General features: G+C 45.6%; 1 long non-coding RNA gene across 1 annotated transcript in view; it reads left to right on the top strand.

Moving 5' to 3' along the window:
• LOC132021938 (uncharacterized) overlaps positions 1–23,092 on the top strand; it is a 138,293-nt gene that overhangs the window by 93,562 nt on the left and 21,639 nt on the right. Inside the window, exon 3 of the long non-coding RNA XR_009405473.1 lies at positions 8,759–8,863. This is a non-coding gene — a long non-coding RNA (uncharacterized LOC132021938). The remainder of the gene's footprint in view (positions 1–8,758; positions 8,864–23,092) is intronic.

Here is a 23,092-nt window from a genome sequence, read left to right as displayed (position 1 = left end):
ACAATTAGTTTCTTGGCCATTAAGCTGGGCTGGAGCAGGAATACTTTAATGTGCTTATTTATATCTCATTGGTTACATAAGTTCCCTCGTAAGTAAGCGCTATGATCCCCAAAAGTGTCAGTGTGAAAGCTTAAATGGACTCATCAATTTCTCAGCCTGTCTTCCTGGAAGGTCAGCCTTGAGGCAAATTGCAGCTTTGTCACCACTGATCTCACAGCCCTTCCACCACTTTTGCCTCATTTTTGAGCACGAGGACCCTAGAATCATGGAGTTACAGGATTGGCATCAATCTGGGAGGGAAGTGGGGGCAGTGGAGGGAGGGCCTTCCTGGTGGAGAGGGGCTGCCCCCAACGAAGGTCCTTTCGGCTGCATGGCAGAGGGTGCAGGGCTGGAGCGGGAGGCAGGCAGCAGTCTCGTTGAACACGACTAGCTCCCACACCCCCATCAGAGCCAGTTAAGACCAGTTTCATAATTTCAGAGCCCACTTCAAAGTGAGAAAGAGAAGCCTCTTACTCAAGATTTCAGTACAATGGAATATTACTCACCCATATAAAGGAATGGACTACTGTTGTGGGCCCCAACGTAGATGGACCTCAGAAACACTGCCCTAAGTAGAAAAAGCAGACATGAAAGGTCACACATTGCCTGATTTCACTCCTGTGAAATATCCAGAAGGAGGTAAATCCATAGAGACAGAAAGCAGATCAGTGGCTGCGTGGGGCTGGGGGCTGTGAGGAGTGAAGAGAGCCTTAATGGGCTCGGGGTTTGTGTTTGGATGACAGAGTGGTTTTGGAGCTAGTTACAAGTGGTGGGGACACAAGATCATGAATGCACTCGATGCCACTGACCGGTGTACTGTGAAAGGGTTAATTTTATGTTCTGTGAATCTTACCTCAGCAGAGAATATATATTCATAGGGCCTGGGGATTAGGGTGTGGAGATCATTTGGGGGTTGGGGAGGGGAGAGCATTATGCTGCCTACCCCGCCATTATAGAGTGATATCCTATTCCTGACCTAATAGACCAAGAGCCAAATTCTTCCAAGAGGCTTAATTTCTTGACAGCGCTCAGAAGTTCTTTTACGCTTTTTATTTTTATTTTATTTTATTTAAAACAATTTTTTAAAAGATTTATTTATTTGATAGATCACAAGTAGGCAGAGAGGCAGGCACAGAGAGAGGAGGAAGCAGGCTCCCTGCTGAGCAGAGAGCCCGATGTAGGGCTTGATCCCAGGACCCTGGGATCATGACCTGAGCTGAAGGCAGAGACTTAACTGAGCCACCCAGGCGCCCCTCTCTTACACTTTTTAGATAAACTGTCCTGCTGTTGTGTGTGTGTGCCTGTCTGTGCATACATGTAAGCGTATGTGTATGTGTGTCCATGTGAATGTGCGTGTGTACAAAGATCTGTTGATTTACAGAAGTAGTAGCTACTACGAATATATAGTAGGTAGCTCGGACATTTTGGATGGATGTCACGAATTCCATGCCAGAATTATGTGTCATTAGCTACTCTAAATTCATCTAGTGTGGAAAGAGACAGCCTGGTGTTACAGAAGCCTGAAGGACCACAGGGCAGGCTGCGAGATCAATTATGTAGTCTAAGTCTCTTATTTGATACATCACAGGAGTTGAGAGTAGCAGGAAAACTTCTCTAAGTTTTTGTCCAGCCCAAATGGAACACTTTGAGGGAGGTCGCTACTTGCGCTCGCAGGTTACTCCAAGACTTCAGTGCCTACAATGTTTTCATTTCCCTGTGCCTGAAAGATGCCTCTGTCTGCTTTATACCCACAGGTCCAGTGTTTCCTTTGGGCCACCTCCCTCCTTTTGCAGGGAGGTGACGAAGAGATCCTGTCCTTTCTTCTTAAAACTAAATATCCTGCTACCTTGCAAGTTTCTTCATAGCCTGTCCTTCCTTCCTGGGCACACTGCCAAGGAAATAAAGTGACATCCGTGTTAAGACCTGGTGACCCCCATCCCAATGCCCCCTCCTTTTCCCCTGTACCCATTCTATTCTCTGGGTGCTGCCCTTCCTTCTCTAGGCTGTTTTCACAGAGGCCCTTCTTTTTTGATTCTTTACTCCACGGTGGGGGCTGTTGGTCCCTAGGAAAAGGAAACCCTGCCCTATACGAGGCACACTGACCTTGCTGACTTTGAAAGGGAATGGGTCATTTATGGGCTGAATTGTACCTCCGGTCCCCAATTTATATGCTGAATTTGACTGTATTTGGAGATAGGATCCTTAAAATGGCAATTAAGGTAAAAATGAGGTCATAGGCGGAGGCCTTAATCTGCTAGGACTGGTCCTTAACAGATTAGGACACAGATATGCACACACACGGAGGGAGAGAGAAGGAGGCTGTCTGCAAGCAAAGGAGAGAGGCCTCTGCAGAAATCAACCTTGCTGACACCTTGATCTTGGACTCCTACTTTCCAAAATGGGAGGAAATCAATTTGTGTTTGAGGCACCCAGTCTTTGGCAGCCCTCACACTAGTCATCAGAATGTCCCCCCATCTGCCAGCTGGGTCACTCTCTGCACTGCCCCCACCTCCCACCTGCCCAGCAAAGAGAAGGTGACTTCTGACTGAAGCAGAAAAAACCCCAAACCCAGAGACAAAAGCATGGTCTAAGTTCCCAGCAGGCTGCCTGCCCACTGGATAACTCCTGGCAAAGCTTTGGCAGTATCCTTTGCTTCTCCAGGAACCTGAATCCTAATTTTAGTGTCTTGTTTATAGATTCTCTCAACCCCTCTGGACTGTGGGGTTATTGTCCCCAGGTGCCCAGAGCAGCCAGCTCTGACTTAACTGCTAGTTTCTGATGGAAATTGGATCTAATAAGGCTCACCAGCAGGGGCATTCCGGTAAACAACATGGATTTGGTCATGCTCTAGGAATGCTTCCAGATGCTTGGGGTTCAGGGGTGGATGATGGCTCCCAGACATCACTCTCCATCAGCACTGGACTGTGGCCTGAGGGTCTGGGTGGGACCTGCCCTTCAGAATGCGGCTAGAAGGAGGGAGCTGGAGTGAGTTTCAAGCCCTGGCAGCTTGGAGTTCCCACCCAAGCAGAGCAGTCGCCACATAGGGTCTCGCACGTGCCCTCCCGGGGCTCATTGCTCTGCGGTGCAGTGCGCTGAAGCTCATTATTAGCCGGATGCCTGAGCTACATTAAGAGCGGAACAAAGTTCATCTCTCTGTGGCTTCACTCTAGCTGGTCTCTCAAGCCAGGCATTGATTATAGAAGTTGAGAAAGGCCAGTGCAGAAAGCAGACACGGCCCTCTGATTGGCTGAGTGAGGTCACCGGGAGCAAACAAGACCGAAGGATGGGAGGTGGGGGTCTGGAAGCGAGGGTCCCAGGTTGAACCCTTATTACTGACAGCAAGCTTCCTTCCATGTTCAGTGCTTTAGGGCAAAACTAATTGTCTTGGTTGCAGAGTCTGTTTTCTTCCAGGAGCAAAGGGCAGATGTGTTAATGTCTGTCTGTATCAAATACGGGAGATAGGAAGGAGAGTGATGAATTCAGATAGCTGCGGGAGGGGATGTTCGACCTGGCTGGGGCTGGGTGATTCAGGGGGTGGTGGGAGGGTCAGCAGTGAATGGGTGTCTCCATCACTCACCCCTCAGGCTGGACGAAGCACAGCTGTGAGCCCACTTTGGGCAGCACTGAGTATTAACGAGCAGGGTTCTGAGATTCAGACCAGATGAGTTCTGTGGCCTCTGCTGTCATCCACCCTGGGGTGCGTTCTGTGGTAGAACATCTAAGATTAAGGCACAGTGTGGTGTGTTGTCTTCACATCTGGTGAAACTGGGAAGCTTTGCCTGGCCTGATGGCACATCCCCCTTTCCACTCGGCTTCCACAGGTAGGGTCCCTTTGCGGAACAGCCCTCCTTTTCAAGGAGACCGGGTGCAGTCCCTGCTTATCCCTGAGTCGCAGATTTCAGTCCCCTGCCAGATGGTGGAATTATTCAAAGAAACCAATGGCATCCTCACTCCATTGCTATTAAAGGCCTGCCTCCCACGGCCCTCAGGGGCTCACTGTGCTCCACAGTATGGTGCCCATGAGCCGGTATGGCATGCAGTGTCTTCCTCACCTGGGCTGGGAGCATATATGGTCAGCAAACGGCCATCAGTCACATCCGCCTGATGTCAAGTGCTGTGGGTTTGGCCGTCCATCCCCATAACCTGGCAGTAGCAGTATATCCCCTACCAACAGGGAGGTTAAGCCACACTCTCCCCAGCCATGCCTGACCGCTATCATGCTAGGCTCTCTGGAGAATGGAACATGTTTTGGTTTCATTCAGTCAAACCTTTGAGCTGGTCAGACCAGGTTCCCCTTTGGCTGGGTTGGAGGGCACCATCTGGGGACAAGCCCTCCTGTTCTCACCTCTGTGGTCATTTTCTGCTCCTTCCTGATCCCAGGCACAAGGTTGAGCACCTCAGTGAGCTCTGCTAGCAATCCAGAGGGTCTCCTCCTCTCTTCTCTTCAGAGGCACTGATAAAATCAGACCTTGGTGAGGAGGGGGCAGGCTTGGTGTGCCAGCATCCCCATATCTCAGATGCTTCTCTTCTCAGTGAATGAATGAATGAATGAATGAACAAGAGGGAGTAATAACTGTGTAATAGGGAACTTGGCTTGTTGCTCCCTATGGGTGTAGATTAGTTATGATGAAAGGTGCTGCACAGTGGGGGCTGCTGGTCTTCTGCCTGCGTCCTCTGTACTCGAGACCCTTGAGCATGCTGATGGCTTCCTATGGCAGGGTCCTGCAACTCCGCCGGAGGGCTTTTGCTGGCTCCAGAAGCTTGGTGCATGGAGTAAGTGGTAACGCTGGGAAAATTACACCCTTGGAAGCAGCACTCAACCAATGATGCGTGGAAATTGTTGGGTAGAACTTGAGCTCCTTCACCCCTAGAGTGGAATAGCTCTAAGGTATGTTCCACGTCAGCATTGAATAATAGAAATAGAATGGGAACCATAACTGAGTGAGCCACATATGTTCTTTTAAGGCAAACAGAAACAGGAAAGGTCGATTTTAATACTATATTTTAACCCAATATATCCAAAATATTGTCATTTCAATATGTAAGTGATATAAAAATCATTAATGAGGTATTTTACTTTTTAAAATACTAGGTCTTTCAACTATCATATGATCTTCCTGATATGAGGAAGTGGTGATGCAACATGGGGGCTTAAGTGGGTAGGAGAAGAATAAATGAAACAAGATGGGGGGCGCCTGGGTGGCTCAGTGGGTTAAAGCCTCTGCTTTCGGCTCAGGTCATGATCCCAGGGTCCTGGGATCGAGCCCCACATCGGGCTCTCTGCTCAGCAGGGAGCTTGCTTCCACTTCTCTCTCTGCCTGCCTCTCTGCCTGCTTGTGATCTCTGTCTGTCAAATAAATAAATAAAATATTTAAAAAAAAAAAAAAAAGAAACAAGATGGGATTGGGAGGGAGACAAACCGTAAGTGACTCTTAATCTCACAAAACAAACTGAGGGTTGCTGGGGGGAGGGGGGTTGGGAGAAGGAGGGTGGGGTTATGGACATTGGGGAGGGTATGTGTTTTGGTGAGTGCTGTGAAGTGTGTAAACCTGGTGATTCACAGACCTGTGCCCCTGGGGATAAAAATATATTATATGTTTATTAAAAAAAAGATGGTATTTTTATGTCCAAGTAGTATTTGGTCTTTAAATAAATGAGTTTTTTTTTTAAATAAAAAAAAATAAAATACTAGGTCTTTAAAATCCAGTGTGTATTTTATATCTACTCTACATCTCTGTTTGGACGGGCCACATTTCAAGTCCTGGGTAGCTCCACGTGGCGAGTGTATCCACCCACACACTGTTCCCTACTGTCTCCTAGAGGTTCCCTGGAAGGATTAAGCAAAAATTTCCCACGGTGTTAACCTGTCAATTAATGTCCCATATTAGTTTCTTTCCTTTCTCTATCTCAATTCCCCACTCTTCAACTAGAGGTTCTTAGTAGCACTCCAGAATCAGGATCTGCTTTGGGGGATCCCTTCCTAAGATGGGCAGTCATGAGGCCAAGGGAGCTCCAGAGAGTAACACCAGGACTCCTCAGTGAAAGTACCAGAAGCAATATTAGAGCAGCACCAGAGCTATTCATTCACGCTTTCATTCAGAATTACATACTGAGCTCTTGCTGCATGCATTGAATTATGCTGGACACTGTCCAAAAGGGGAGTGGGTATGAAGATCCCCATTACAAGAGGTGGTCCAGGAAGATTCGCACTGGCTTCTTGGTGGAGCAGCTCCACAAGGACTTTATGAATCAGACTAGGATTTTGATCACATGCTGTCTGGCATCCTTTCCAGCCTATAGACGCTGCCTTCCATGATTCATCTGTGCCTCTGAGAAGCTTCTCACGTTGTTAATTGCCTGTCTCCCATGGCACGCTGCTCCCTAAAACTGCAAATCAAGGTTTTTGTGACATTTCTTCTCTAGCAGTGACTTGTGATTAGGTTGTTGTTCCTAAAAAAGGTTCATCCCTCATCATCTTTGCAATTTCCCTTTGATTTTCTTGTTTGGCAAATTGCGGTTCTCCAGATAAAGACTGGTTTGGAGCCTATTCACTTTCCCCCTTCATTACCAAACTGGAAAACACACCTAAGCCTCCTGTTGCTGGAAGGGACCTCAGAGACCATCTGGTTTAATGTTTTCATTTCAGAGACTGGGGACTGAGGGCTGGAAAGGGAGCATTGCTTGCCCAAGGCCCCATGGTGGAATAACAGTATAACTGAGATAGAAGGAAAGTGCCAGAGGTCTCTGCAACCTCTTGCCCAACTCTTGGCCTCAACCTAGCTGCCCTTCATGGGGCTGGCCAGGCCCTGGCCAGTGCCACACTGCGAGGTTGAATAAGCCCCAGGAGGGAACTGGTGTTATTCATGATGGGTGGGAAGGATTTTATTTTTATTTATTTATTTATTTATTTATTTAAAAAAAGATTTTATTTATTTATTTGACAGACGGAGATTACAAGTAGGCAAGAGAGGCAGGCAGGGAGAGAGAGGAGAAAGCATGCTCTCTGCGGAGCAGAGAGCCCGATGTGGGGCTTGATCCCAGGACCCTGGGATCATGACCTGAGCTGAAAACAGAGGCTTAAACCCACTGAGCCACCCAGGCACCCTGGTGAGAAGGATTTTAGTCCTGAATTGCTCTGAGGCCTTTGGGGGAGGCCACACTTTAGCTAGGACTTGAATCAAAGTTCTAGCTCTTCCTCTGATGGCCACGGGACTCCCACTGGGTCTCCTGGCCTCTCTGGGCTTCAGTTTCTACTTCTGCAAAGTAACAATGATGAGCATAATAACTGTTACCACACTTCGATCTGGTGATAGAGGATAAATAAATCCTTGTCCCAGCCTGCAGGGTCTGGCCTCTGCTGAACTCAGTGATTTCCCCTCATGCCGACCTGCCCTTTGGTCTCAGGACTCAATCCTCTTGGGCTTTTTCTCGTCTTCCAAGCATACTGGGATTTTCCTGCCACTGGGCCTTTGTCTGTACTGCTCCTTCTGCTAACAATGCTCTTTGAGCCACCTTCTCTTTAACTACTTGTCTACCTGTTGGCTGCTCCAGCTTCAGATATTAACTCAAGAATGACCTCAGAGAACGCTCCCTGGGCCCCTGGATGCTTCCAGGCTCCCTGTTACATCACTATGCATCCCTCTCTCAGGGCATCTGTCTCAGTGCTTCATTACACTCTCACGGGTGTGGCTCTCTGATTTTTGTCTGTCTCATGCATTAGACTGTAAGCTCCATGAGGGTATTCTCAGCACTTAGCACCAGACCTAGCAGATAGAAGCTGCACAATACATGTCTTCCCGGGGTTTAAGTGTTAAAAGTCCTTTTGCAATATAATTGTTCATCTAATCCTGTGGGTCACCTTGGGAGGGAGGGATTAGTATTGTACTTTGTGGCAGAGACAGTATTGGTTACCAAAGATTCCATTCCATTCCATTTGTTTTCTTTCTTCTTCTTCTTCTTCTTTTTTTTTTTTTTTTAAAGATTTTATTTATTTATTTGACAGAGATCACAAGTAGGCAGAGAGGCAGGCAGAGAGAGAGAGGAGGAAACAGGCTCCCTGCTGAGCAGAGAGCCCGATGCGGGACTCGATCCCAGGACTCTGAGATCATGACCTGAGCCGAAGGCAGCGGCTTAACCCACTGAGCCACCCAGGCGCCCCCTTCTTTTTTTTTTTTTTTTTAGTATTATTTATTTATTTGACAGAGAGCCAGCTAGAGGGGGAACACAAGCAGGGGGAGTGGGAGAGGAAGAAGCAGATTTTCTGCAGAGCAGGGAACCCAACATGGGACTCCGTCCCAGGACTCCAGGATCATGACCTGAGCTGAAGGCAGACGTTAACGGACCGAGCCACCCAGGCGCCCCTCCATTTGTTTTCTTGTATTTCTTGGCTTCTTTGGGGTTAGGTAGAGCCAGGTGACTAGTTCTAGCCAATAAAATATGAATGGGAGTCATGCGTGTCACTTCTGAGGTAGTGGTCTAGTTCTTCCCTTGCCATACGAATACAGATGCCCATGTCCCAGATGGTGCAGCTACAAGATGGTAGAGACTCTGTCAGTCTGTGTGACTGTGTTGAGCAGAGCTCCTCACAGGCTTATCTTGGCTATTATGAACAAGAAAGAAAATTGTGTGGTGTAAAGGTATTGGTTTTTGAGCATTTTGTTTCTTATGCAGCAAAGCTTCGTGGATCATGACTAATATACTCCCATTTTTTTCAGGTAAGAAAACGGAGCCTCAGAGAGGGGAGGTGACATGCTCAAAGTCATTGGAGCTACGGTGAGAGCTGGGATTCCGCCCCTGATGGTCTCATGGGGTCATGCGGACGAAGGTAAAAGTCCATTGAAAATTGTAAACTGCTGGGTAAGAAGAGATATCTAAGGGTTTGTTTTTTTCCCAAAGGTCTGGCCTAGGGGTTCCATGTCCCACATTGCAGGGTGGAAGTTGGGGTACAGAGATACTACCAGGACCTGCTGGTCTGGAGAATCTTGTGCTCCCTTGTGAGTCTGGAGTTCTTGCTTCCTAGAGACTCGTGAGTGGCAGTTGATAGTTATCAACATTTAGGGTGAATGCTGGCCTACTTCCCAGCCCTCCTTTCTGTTCCCACTGTGGGGCTCTTTTGTCCCAAATGGCATAAGATCTAAGTTTTTTGGGTCAGTTAGTCCTGCTCTTTACTAGCCATTATGTCCACTGGACCTGATGCTCAGAGGTCACCCAGTCTACATGGGAGCACATTCTGCATTTCCAAACCAGACCAGAGGTGAGTCCAACTGTCCAAACTGGACCTCACACCCCTTTTGCCTCCACTCCCCCCACTCCCATAACATAGATCCCAGTCCAACCAAATCTCAAAAGTGATGTGCCTTTTAGGCAGAGGAAATAGCTTGAGCAAAGGCAGGGAGATATCAGAAAACTTGGTGTAGCAGAGACAATGGTTATGAGCCAGTAATTTTTAAAAAATATTTTATTTATTTATTTGACAGACAGAGATCACAAGTAGGCAAGAGAGGCAGACAGAGAGAATGGAGGAAGCAGGCTCCCTGCTGAGCAGAGAGCCTGATATGGGGCTCGATCCCAGGACCCTGGGATCATGACCTGAGCCGAAGGCAGAGGCTTTAACCCACTGAGCCACCCAGGTGCCCCGAGCCAGTAATTTTTAACTTTCCCTGATTTTACAGGGAAGAATTCTGGCCTGCTTGGTCAGCTCCTGAGTTCACCTTTGTTGTTTAGAATCCAGGTGAAGTAGGAAATGGACAGAAGGCACTAAAACTGTGAGAGGGTTAAGGTGGTTGACTCAGTAAAGAGCTAATATGGGAACACATGGAAGGGGCAAGAAATAGAAAAGCCTCATGGTCTGGAGGTTGAGAGTGAGTGAAGGAAAGAGAGTGAGTTTCAGGGAGATGCTACGTGGGAGATATTGAAAGCGGCAGTAAAAAGGAGGTTTTGAAGATGGTGGTTATCGATTAAGAATACATGTCTCCTTTTGAAGTTCTTAGAGAGGCTGAGTAAATACTTGAAGTACTTTACATTACTTTTTGGGTTGCTGGACTGTTTCTTTCACTAGGACACTGCGGAGAGTGGACCAGATAGCCCACATCTGTACTTGGGTTACATGGCACGTGGGATTGGACCTGTGAGCAGCCAATGTCAGGATCATGGATGGGGGCAGTGCTCAGGACAGAGAATGTCAGTATGTGAAGCTGTGGGGGGTGCCAGGACTCTTCAGAGCAGCACTAAACCTATTTGTATTCCTGCAGGCCTCTAGGTCACCCAGGTTCTGCCTGCTGCTGTATGCTTGACCATTGTATGTGGGAGTCATAGTAATAATATTTGCTCACATTTGCCATGAACTTACCACATACCCGTAAGATTTCTAAAAGCTTTACCCATGTTTTCTCTGTAATCCTCACAACTACCCAATGAAGCAGGTATTATTATCATCTGCATTTTATAAATGAAGGAATCGAGGCATGGAGAGGCTAAGTGATTTACCCAAGGTTACACCACTTGGAATTGGTGGAGCCTGTGTTTGAGTCCAGGTAGTTTAACTCTTAATAATTATGATAAGGTTCAAAGCAATTGTTTTTAGAGGGAGGCAGGCTTTGGAAATCTCTGCAATATATTTCCTATCTTTTATCCTCTTCCTTCCTCTCCCCTCCCCTCTCTCTCTTTTGTAAAGGACTTACCATAGCATTATGTGAATTTATTGGATTTATAATATGGTTTACAGAGGCAACAGTTTTAGTTAAAGAAAATTGGCTTCCTTTTCAAAATGTCATGTTTCTCATTTTCTCTCAGGATCTTGGGCTTTTTTCAAGCTCCCCTCGGCTCCTAAGTCATTCAGAAGCATGCTTCACAATTAGAATGCTAGAAACCCTCAACCGGCCAATTTAGGTTTTGTGATTTGTTCAATAGGACACTTAAAATAAACCCAGGAGTTGATTGTGAAGGAGAGGAATGAGTGGGAGCTGGGCGGGGGGGAGAGGAAAAGAAGCAAGTGTGAGGTAGCTGGGTGTCCACAGAGATGAGGGCCTCCATTCTTTGTCCATAAATGATTCAGCCATCTATTTACATACCCTTCCAGAGGTACAGACATCCTCATTTAGCTGTCTGTCCACTCATCCATCCCTCCATCCGTCCATCCATCAGTGAGATCCCTGTATATCCTTCATCTATCCATCCTGGCTTTGGGCTCATTCTGTAGCACCTCGGTTGAGTGATGCTCATACTAGTTCTCAGGAATCTATTTGGAATGGCCGATCCACTACCATTTGTTGAACACCCTCCACATGCTGAGAATTGTCCTAGAGAGCGTTTAAGCAGGAAGGTGTGTTTGTGTTCCCGGCATTCCCAACAACCCTACAGAAGTGAAGCTCAGCAGAATTAAATATTTTTCACAAGCTCACACAGCTAATGAGAATCAAAACAGAAACAGGGAAGGTGGAGGCGGGAGGACTGGGAACTGGCCCAAGCTTTGCTTCTGCCATGGGCTGAGTTTTGGGGAGCTGACTTAGAGAAGATGGGAACGTAGGAAGTTCCGCCAAGTGGGTTGTGCACTAGTATCCAGAGGTATGTCAGTCAGCTGTTGCCGCGTAACAAATCACCCCCCCAGTTCTCACTCCTGTCTCTCAGGAAATTTTGAGGATTTGAAGGTTATTTTCTAGGAGCCAGGAACAGAGGCCAGGATCTCTCCTTGGCCAAAGCTAAATTCTTTACCACATGAGACTGAAGTTTGAGAAGTGTGTAGGAAGAAGGGTCGAAGGGAGGTGGCATCTTGTTGCTTTGATCCTGAGATGTCTTTTTCTTTGGGTAAGCTCTGGAAAAGATGGCATATTAACAGCTTCTCCATCCAGGGTTCATACACTTTCCCCTCCTGTTCCTTATTCTCCTCCTCCAAAGCAGAGTTCCAAGACTTGTTCTTTGCTCTGGACCTCTCCCGGGCAACAGTCAGGTGAGACCTATGGACCTCTGCTCAGTAAAAAAGAGTTTTTAAATGCATAACAAATACACAGGATTCCAAAGGAAACCAATTATATTGAAAGATAGTTATCTAGGGGCGCCTGGGTGGTTCAGTCAGCTAAGTATCTGACTCTTGATCTCAGCTTGGGTCATGATCTCAGGGCTGTAAATTTAAGCTCCACATTAAGCTCCACGCTGGGTGGGGAGCCTACTTAGAAAGAAAGATAGTTACCTAATTATTAAGAAAACCATTTTTTGATAAGCATTCTCTATTAACACTTCACCTATCAACCTAGTGGAGAGTTTAAAGTAGTGTTGGATGTAAGTATTTCAAAATACCTGAAATACATAGCGACTGTTAGGTGATATGAAAAAAATCCATGGTTTTAATTGGTGAAATCCCAGGTCCTTCTAATACTACTATGGCTTGTTGCCTATATTCATAAATGGAAGAAAATATTAAACTTCAGAGGTTAGTGGGAGAATAAGTAATAAGTTCATAAATCACTGAATTCTCTCCATCGACCTGTAGAACCCAGGCAAAGAATTCCTGCTTCAAAGTCATGCATGATATGAGCTTATTTTTAATTGGATACTGAATGAAAATTCAATTCATTTTGAGAAACTTTTGAGAAGTTTGCAAGAGTCATTGAGATGATGAGAGGTACCCTGGAGTTGTGCACAACTTGAACTGGGACTTGGTGTACTGGTGCCTGGTGGATTTATCGATAAGTAGGATGGGGGGTGTTAATGGCCTATCATCCCCTCTTCTGGAAAGCTGTATTGTGTGACATGGCTCAAAGGTGGGCATGATTTTCCTATTATCAGTAATGACATTTAAATTTATTCAACCCAAAAGCACTGGCCCAATGCCAGGGTGAGGATGGAAGAAAAATAAATGAAAATTAAGAAAAGCTGAAAGAAAACCAACTGTGCACAGCCTTTGGGAAATCCATTTGTAGCCACCCAGAGTTCGTGAGTCCATCTGGACAAAGCCGAAATTTCCACACTTTTCAAGACAGAAAAAGAATGGACGAGACCCAAGAGCAAGGCTAATGTTTTAAGAAAAGGCATTTCCAGCATGACCCACAAAGATTTTGATTATGATAATCATTTTTTTGCATAATTTTCACTGGCACTGTCAAAGCTTCCACTCACAGAAGGGCTTTCCTCTATGTTCCTTTTTAGGGGATAGGAAGGCAGACGTTGGCTGTCAGTTGGATGCCAGTGCTGCCAGAGCAGAGCGTTTCCTCAGGAGCTCAGGGGCCAGGAACCCTTTCGATATTTTTATGTAATTGGCACCAACCCCTATCCTGCAGATGATGGACAGGGTCCTTAGGGACCCAGTCAGGATGGAAGCCTAGTGGTGAAGTTGGGGAACATTCTTAAGGGGACCACTTAAATTGTCAGAAGTTTGACAATGCAGAGGTGAGAGGGAGAGACCTTCCTCTCTCTGTGCTTAGGCCAACTTGCCGCCCAACTTGTTGCCCATCTGACTGCCTGCACACTAACATTTGAGTCACTGGAGGCTTCCTGAAAACCCAGGAATGGATGGCAGGGAGCCCTCTGGCACATCAAGCCAATTTACACTGCCCTGCTGCAGGGCTGAGCCCACCACCCTCCAGTTCAACTGGAGGAGAACTGAAAGTGCATGGTACCCTTTGAAGGTTGGGTTGCTCCTTGAATGCATTGTGTCCAAGATGGAACTCAGCCCCATAAATATTCCATCTGTGCATCCTACCAGTTTTTCCTCCTAATCATCTTTGAAATCTGCTTCTCTCTGTGTCCACTAACCACTCCCTGATTCCAGCCGCCATCATCCCTCTCAAGTGTTTAGATTCTGAGTAACTGCAGTGAGCTTGTCACTGATCTCTGTCTCCCTCTGCCTATTGTACTGATTTTCCCATGACCCTTTATAAGCAAAGGAGAGAAAAATGCAATGTTGAGTAGCCACTACAGTTTGATTCTTGAATTAATCAATTCACTTAATATTTGTTGAATACCTTCAATGTCCTACAAGCTCTTTTTGGAGCCTGTCCTCCTGGGACATATGATCACCCTGTCTCTGGTGGCATTAAGTGTTAATCTGCAGCCATCACAAATTTCAGTGCCTCCGTTCTTAGTAAAGGGTGATAATCAAAGCATAAATCATTTTACTTTCTCAGTGTAGTGATGAAATATTTAAAACAGGATGAAGGATTTGGAAAGTAAGAAAAACAAGAAACTACCACCTCAAATTAACACACTTGAATATTTGATCATTTTATATATACATGTATATATTTTAAGGTTTTTATTTATTTCTTTTGAGAGAGAGAGAGAGACAGAGTACATGAGTAGAGGGGAGTGGGAGAGGGAGAAGCAGACTCCCCATTGAGCAGGGAGCCTGATGTGGGACTTGATCCCAGGACTCTGGGATCATGACCTGAGCCACCAAGCCACCAAGCCGCCACACACAAACACACACACACACACGTACACACACACACACACACATATATATATATATATATATATTTTTTTTTTTTTTTTTGAGAGAGAGCACATGTGTACACAAGTGTGGGGGCCAGAGGTAAAGGGAGAGAGAAAATCCCAAGCGGGCTCCTTGCCCAGCACAGAGCCTGCAGGGCGTGATCTCATGACCCTGAGATCACAATCTGAGCTGAAGAAGAGTCAGACGCTTAACTGACTGAGCCACCTAGGCGCCCTGCTTTAAATTTTTCTTTTTAAAAAAATTTTATTTATTTATTTATTTATTTGACAGAGAGAGAGATCACAAGTAGGCAGAGAGGCAGGCAGAGAGAGGGGGAAGCAGGCTCCCTGCTGAGCAGAGAGCCCGATGCGGGACTCGATCCCAGGACCCTGAGATCATGACCTGAGCCGAAGGCAGCGGCTTAACCCACTGAGCCACCCAGGTGCCCTCCTGTTCATGTTTTAATATCTCTTTGCCTTTGTGAATTTAAAAAATTAACATGAGTGATACCATGCTGTAAATATTTTGAAGCTTAATTTAAAAATTCAAACATTGGGGGCATCTGGGTGGCTCAGTTAGTTAAACGTCTGCTTTCGGCTCTGGTCATGATCTCAGGGTCTTGGGACTGAGCCCCAGGTTGGGCTCCCTGCTCAGTGGGGAGCCTGCCTCTCCCTCTCCCTCTGCCCCTCCCATTGCTTGTGCTCTCACTCTCAAATGAATACATAAAATCTTTTAGAAATCTAAACATTTAGTTTTAGAAATTCATCCATGCGGATGACATAGGCCAAGTGCATACATTTTAACAGCGCTGCGGTATCCCAGCCTGTGACTTCGTCACACGTTTCTCTACTGAGGGATATTTAGGTTGTCCATACTTGTGTTTCTGGAGACAAACAAAGCTGCAGTAAACATCTTTATACCTCTCTCCTTGAGCACAGACACAGGATATTTAGGTCTCAGTCTTTACCAGATACTGACAGATGGCTTTCTGAAGAGGCTATCTTGTCATGTGGTAGGGAAGTTCTAAGATTGGGAATCAGGTGAACCTTGTTCTAGTCTAATTCTGGCATCCACTCACAGTGTGACTTCTGGCTTCCCCTCTTTGTTCTCAGTTTCCCCCTCATTAAGATGAAGGTCTAGACTAGCAGATTTCCACAGTTCCTTCTCCTGAGCTGGTTAAAAAAGATGTTTTGTGGAACTATCTGCTCTCCTAGAAACAAATGTCCCAGAGGTGGGTTTGCTCTAAGCCCTAGAGATGGGTTGATTGTGGAAGGCAGTTGACATTTCCGAGCCCCTACCAAGTGTTTTGGGCACTTTGATTTTTCATTTCCTTGACCCAAGAGATTAAATGGTTTGTTTAAGACCACAGAGCTGGGAATGATCAGAACTAGACTTGAACCCAGGACTACGGGATTCCAGAGCCTGAGTTCTGCTTCTGCTCTGCCACAGGGCAAGTTCCTTCCCAATACCCCCATCTGGGTTGTTGGAATGGTGTTCTTCTTGGGGGTCCATGGGCAGGCCATCGATGCCAAGGGGCCCCAGCCTTCCACCCTGCCTCAGGAATGTAGAGCTGAGCCTGTAGATATGAGGAGGGTGCATGAAAGAGCCCCCCTTTGGAGGGAAGAGAAGAAGAAAGTGGGATTGAGCCAGAGGCTGAGGACCCCACGAAAGCATGAACTCTGAAGGCATTTATCCTCTGACCACAGCCAACGAGCCAGTGAGGAACAGGCATCAATAAGAAGCAAATTAAACACCAGCTCCAGTTAATTAGTAAGCACAGCTGCTTGCTTTCCTGCATTCAATTTCAGACTCACATTATGAATTGCCTCCCTGGAGAAACCACCCCCTCCTTCGCCAAAGAAGGCCTTGATCCAATAAACCAACTTTTAACGGAACAGCATCTTTCAATCGAAGGATGATGGCAACTTATCTCTGGGTCCTAGCTCTGTGGTGACATGAATTCTCTGAGCTGCCCAATCTCACTCAAGGTTAGTAATTAAGGCATAATTGAAATGAAATTAATTGCAATAAATGTGTAATTAGCACAGCCATTGATTAAGGGCATTTGAAATACAGTCTGTGCATGAGACATTGATTGCCATGCTTTTTTTTTTTTTTGATAAATGTAATTGCAATGATATCTTTTGTTACTCCAGAAGGTCTTTTTTGTGTAATGAATTTCCACAGGAAGGACTGGCCTTGAAGCCATCTGACTTCCTGAAATTCAGAGATATATAGAGATTATTCCAGGCCCCAGATGTGTTGAGTACAAGCTCTTTTGCCTAGATTTTGTATAGGATCTGTTTCAGGGTGGCCCCCTGGCCCATAGGCATTTTTGTTCAAATTAGAAATAGGCCCTCCTTACTTTGGGTAGACCCAGCTTATGCCAGGTACATATCTTGGCCAATGAAGTATGGGCTGGATTTCAGTGCTCACTGTTCCATTCAGCCGAGCACCTTTGTGCAGTGAACAACTTTTACATCCATACATAGCGGACTTGGTATCCTTATCCATATAGAGGGAGATGACAGGAAGGCAGAACCAGACCTCACTGGCATGAAACGTCTCTTATGAGCAAAGCCTACAGATGCCTTCCTCTCCCAGGCCACCTTAACTGGTTAGATGTTATGTAGAAATTGCCATCTGAAATTATTTGACTCTAACAGTAGCCAGAGGGAAGATAGTGGGATTGGTCTAGGTAAGGCCTGGGGTTGGGGTGGGGTGGGGTAGAATCTGGCCACAGGACTAAGTTGTGGGCAGTTGGTAGCAGTTTTGGGCAACCTTTCCTAATTACACTATTGGAGGAGACATGTTGACTTGAGGACGATCCGGTTGGACAATGCAGGGGTCAGATGTGGCAGAGGGATGGACAGGGTCTGCCAGAGGAGTTGGTGAACAATAGGACTGGGTTTCCCTGGGGTCCCACACTGGATCTGGGATAGTAGGGTCCAGGTCTGAGTTAGTTGGGGGAGAATATAGTACATTAGGGCAGCTGATCTACTCCAGGCCCTGCCCTTAAATTGGGCTAAACCTAGGCTGGGTGACAAGGAGCTGAAGGTCATGTCTGCAGCTCCGTGATGACCATTCCTCCCCAGCTTTCTGGGTCTGAGGGGGAATGGCTGGTCTTGAGCCATCCTAAGGCCTTCCCTCTGTGACTGAATGTCTGATATTCATACTGAGGAGTTTACTCATTCATTCAGCTTTACTTTTTCATTCACATACCCTGTAAATACTTAGTGGATGACTTCTATGTGCATGTGCTATGCTAGCTGCTAGGAATATAGTTGTGACCTAATCCCTCATGGAGTTCAAGGTTGAATGGGACAGTCTGGTTTTCAATAATCATATGTACATATCCCCCTAATTATAAGGTGGAACCAGGTGTGCTGGATGCTTTCCATTTGCCTCTCCAGATCCATGCTCCACCTTCTTCCCTCCACCCTCCTCTGTGCCCTGGAGGCTGATCATTGCATTTCTGGCTCTTCTGTTGTCTGCTTTTAGAGGCTCCGCCAACAGGGGCCTGGCTAGAGACTAGAGGGAGGGAAATGGGGTATTTTTTCCCCCACATCTCTGGGATTTGGCTGTGTCATTATTGAATGGCATAGCTCTCCACTCACCTCTCAGGTTCTGGTACAGCTTCCTCCCCAGGAGGCCATGGTGTTAATGATACTCCACCGTTTTTGGATTTGTAACACTGCATGCGCCTCTATGTTTCCTTCCCCTTGGCCTGTCTTTGTCAATGATCTCTTTAAAATCTTGGGTTACCTAGCCCAGCTGTGCCATGTTTCTCCACAGGGACTGACTAGGATGGTAGGAGTACAGGGTAATATGAGAAGGGACTGAGGGGACCACTGGCTTGATCTGGGTTTTGTGTGTGTGTGTGTGTGTGTGTGTGTGTGTGTGTGTGTGTGTGTGAAGGAATGCTTCTTTGCAATTAAAATTGAGATTGGGAAGAGGAATAAGTGTTAGGCAGATATAAGAAAGTGGGAGATAAAAGGAATTTCCCTGCAGAAAAAGAGTAGGTGCAAAGGCCCTGAGGTAAGAGGGGAGAGTGAAATGTCTTTGAGGCCTGAGGGGAGGCTGAGTTCCTGTTGTCATTTGTTGCCTCTTCTGGCCAAGATCGGAGGCAGCTGTGATCCCTGAAGCTTGCAACAGCCTTCCAGGCGCCAGGGGCCTTTTAGACACAAGAAATCTTTCACTTTCAGGGCTATATTCCCCATTTGGGGCTTGGCCTAAGTCCCGGTGGCATGGCCTTGAGGTCTTTCAGCCATTTCCTACAGCAAGAGAGTCTCTCTTTCCTGAAGTTTACATACACCTTTTGATGTGCCTCTTGGATAGGAGAGGAGCTTCCTGCCTCCCTAAGGAGGCAGTGAACAATGTGTAGTTGACCCCCTGGAACAAGACTTAGCTAGAAATGAATCCTCTCTACTTGACCTGCTGCAAGGTAGATATTTTGCACCTCATTTTCTCACCTGTAAAATAGGGTTAATGAAACCTGATTAAACAAGGCATCGCTCAGCTCTCCCCTCCACTCCTGGCCCAATTCAGAACTTCAGAACCTGGGTCTCTCTTGGCCCAATATCTTCTACCTTCATCTTTTAGCTTGTATGACTGACTCCCTTTTGCAGTTTTCAGCCAGGTTGCTCCTTCTGAAATGTAGATTTGATCTCATAACACCCGTAATCATAATCCCTCAGTGTTTCCCCAGGCTCCCAGCAGCTGGCCATCAGATTTGCTGGGAAAATTTTTATTTTTTTAAAATTGTGTTAAAAACACATAAGATAAAATTTAGCATCTTAACCACTTTTAAGTATACAGTTCATAATGTTAATTATATTTACATTGTTGTGCAGTATAAATACAGAACTTTCTCATCTTGAGAAGCCAAAACTGTGAACATTAAACAACTCTCTAGTCCCCCTCCCCAGACCCTAGCAGCCACATTCTGCTTTCTTTCTCTGTGAATCTGATTACTTTTAACTACCTCATATAAGTGGAAATATACCATATTTGTGTTTCTGTGACTGGGTTATGTTACTTATTTTAATAATTTTGCTAAGTATGTTACTTATTTTAACATCCTATCCTCCAGATGGATATTTTCATCCATGTTGGAGCCTGTGTCAGAATTTCTTTCCTTTTTAAGGCTGAATAATATTCCACTGTATGTATAGATCATGTTGTCATGATATCCTTCCATTCTTTAGTGGACACTTAGGTGGCTTCTGCTTCTTGGGTGTTGTGAATAATGCTATGAGCATGAGTGTGTAAATGTCTCTTTGAGACCCTGCATTCAATTGTTTGGGATATATACCCACAAGTAGGATTTTTGGATCACATGGTCATTCTATTTTTAATTTTTTGAGGGATGGCCATACTGTTGGAAAGGCCTTAAGAATTGTGGATGCCTGGGTCCACCCTGGGAGATGCTGGCTCAAAAGGTCTAGAGGTGATATGGGGTGGGGAGAGAGTGGGTTGAGAATCAAGTCTAAATTCCTGAACGTGGCATACAAAATCCTTAATGGTCCATCTCCCAGCCTCTGCCACTGTCTTCTTTTCTTATGTATGCCTGAGAAATACCCATATTCTTGTTTCCTGGACACAGCAAAGCACTTCAATCCCCTAGGCCTTTGCAAATGCTCTACCTTCCAACCAGAGTTCCCTCTCTTTCTTCTGTGCCTGGAACACCTCAGATCATCTGGCAAAATTCAGCTTAGCTGTTAGTCACCTCCATTAGGAAAGCCCTTCCCTTCCTGGCCTTGGCTCCTCACAGCCGACAGCCAAGCTAAGTCCCACAGAGGAGGGAGCAGAACCAGCTTGGTTCTGTAAGGTCCACACAAAGAGCCATTTCTCTATCCTCATCAGCAGATTTGGAACAAAGTTTGAAACATACACATATGCCATTGTTGCCATGGTTACTGTAAAGGCATTCTAAATGTAGATGATTACATAATCAGCTGGAATAACTCTTTTGGAGAATAAAAAGTTCTGACCTCCTCTTGCAATGAACCCAAAAACTGTGGGTGGTGACTCTACATAGAGTCCTTGGGGAATGATGCATTTGGGCTGTGGGCAACAAGAAGAATTACCTTCAAAGTGCCCTATGCCACCATCCAGGATGAAGCTTTCATTCTGTAGATGGCAAAATTGAGGCCCAGAGAGAAGAAGTGACTTTCTTAGAGTTCCCCAGAGAGCTGGAACCTGAGCCGGGAGAAGCTCCAGGTTACTAGGGGCTGGTGCCCATAGGGGTGGGAGTCTTGAACTTGATACGAGGCAGACTTGAATACCAACCATGGTTCTTGGAGCCTCAGTTTTTAAACTTGGGCTATTATTTGTATTAGTCAGTGTAATTAATGCTGGTTGCTATAACAAACAACTCCAAAATCTCAGTGACTTTTCAACAATAAAAGTTTTGGTTTTTGCTTATGACATAGAGCAGTTGGGCATTTGATAGGTGAGATCCCATGTGATGATTGAGGAATTCAGGCTCCTTTCATCTCTTGGCTTTTCCATCTCCAGGAATCATAAAGAACAGATGACAAAAGGCCTCCTTCTGCTAGGTGGACAGTTGGTGACAAGCGTGGTGGATGCATAGGAAGGGACAAGGGAAGAAGCTAGTCACTAGCCAGGATTGATACATCCATCTTGAGGTCTGTTTATTACTTCAGCCAAATTTAGCCTAGTTGAATATGAAGACTGATGATCTCTGGAGCAGAGCAAGGGGATGATTACCAAGGACCTATTAAAGCCTTCCACTTCCACATGGCTCCATCTCCGGAGGCCGTGTTAGAATGCATCTTTTAGGGAGGCCACAAGTTATGGGGAAACATCAGAAACCTTGAAATCACACAGACCTGAATTTTATCTTTGCCTCATGTTTTCTTAGCCGTGGGATCTCCGGCAAATTATTTACCTTCTCAGAGCCTCTGTTTCTTTTTTAATTAATGAATTTTTGAAAGTAGGCTCCATGCCTAGTGTGGAGCCCAATACAGGACTCGAACTCAGGACCCTGAGATTGAGACCTAGGCTGAGATGAAGAGTTGGCTGCTTAACTGGCTGAGTCACCCAGGCACCCCTTTGAGCTTCTGTTTCTATATCAAAACAGGGCATAATTAATAAAGATGCAAAAATTAAATGGGCCATATAGAGAACAGTATTTGTCTATAGTAGGTGCTCAATAAATATGCTCTTTATTAGGACCTATTGGCCCTTCAAAACTGTGACTCCTTATTCCTCCATACTGTGTTCTCATGTCCTGCATCTTCACCATTTCTTATCTTCATCCCGATAGCTGTGCCTTGGACATATTCCATAAGAGAAGTTCCACCTTCTTAGCATCTGCCAACACTCCAAGCTCTATTCTAGAATGCTGTCAACCCCAACAGATCAGAGTTGGATAGGCTAGTGGACAGCCCTTAGAATCCACACAGCCAAATCATGCAGTGTGTTGGAGGCCATGAGGTGGCTGGATTTTATTCTAAGTGCAGTCCACTGAAGGATGTTACAAGCAGAGGGAAGAATGATTTAACTTATATTTTAAAAGACATGCTTGTGGTTTTGTTTTTGTTTTTCCCCTGCTCCTTGGAGAATGAATTGTAGAGGTACAGGCTAGAAGCAGAGAGATCTGATTGTGTGGGAGTAGTTGGGATGGAGAGAGGTAGACAGATTGAAGAAATATTTAGGAGAGGGAATCAATGGACCTTGAGGCTGGGAAGCCTCCCAGAACACAAGGAGTTGAAAGAGATCAGAGGGCCTATGAAGGATATGGAAGGTATGAAAGAGAGATTGGAAACACAGAACATTGTTATTTTTCGGCAAGACACACAATAGCAGCAGTATCTAAAGGTACAGTTACAGGAAACTCCACAGAGCTAAAGGGAGATTTAAATCTACAGATAGAAAGCCTTCCTATATAAATAAGAAAAAGAAGCCATCCCATAGTCACTGCCAGGAGAGATTTTAAATTTCAAGGATAAAGAAACAATCTTACAAGCATACTTGAAGGTAAACATTTTAAAAAGAAATGAAGGGAGAAAAATCAGACTGACTTGACTGCAAATTTCTTCAAAGAATTACACGCAGGAGAAAAAAATCAGAGTCAAAGCCTTGAAGGAAGTTACCCCAAAATTCTGTGCCCGGGCAAGAGGTCATTTGTATTGGAAGACAATTTAGAGATATTGTTAGGTATGCAGAGACAGAGATTATACCACTTGTATATTTCTTTTCTGGGGAAAAAAGGCTGGAAAATACATTTCAAAATAGCAAGGTATGAAGCAAACACCTTAAGAATGGAAAATTCAACAGCTAGTAATGGGGTGCCTAGGTACCCCAGTCAATTAAGCATCTGCCTTTGGCTCAGGCCATGATCCCAGGGTCTTGGGATTGAGCCCCACCTCAGGCGCCCTGCTCAGTGGGGAGCCTGCTTCTCCCTCTCCCTCTGCCTGCTTCTTTGCCTATTTGTGCTCTCTATCTCTCTGTCAAAAAAGAAAATCTTTAAAAAAATGAAAGAATGGAAAGTTCGGGCTCTCACTGGTGGGCCATAGGAAAGTTTAAACCTTGCGTAAATCTAAATATATCTTTTAAAAAAGATTTTATTTATTTATTTGAGAGAGAGAGAGAGAGAATGAG

This window comes from Mustela nigripes, chromosome 7 (assembly GCF_022355385.1).
Source record: "Mustela nigripes isolate SB6536 chromosome 7, MUSNIG.SB6536, whole genome shotgun sequence".
NCBI lineage: Eukaryota > Metazoa > Chordata > Mammalia > Carnivora > Mustelidae > Mustela > Mustela nigripes.
Note: the sequence above shows the minus strand (reverse complement) of the source record. Positions and strands in the feature narration are given on the sequence as shown.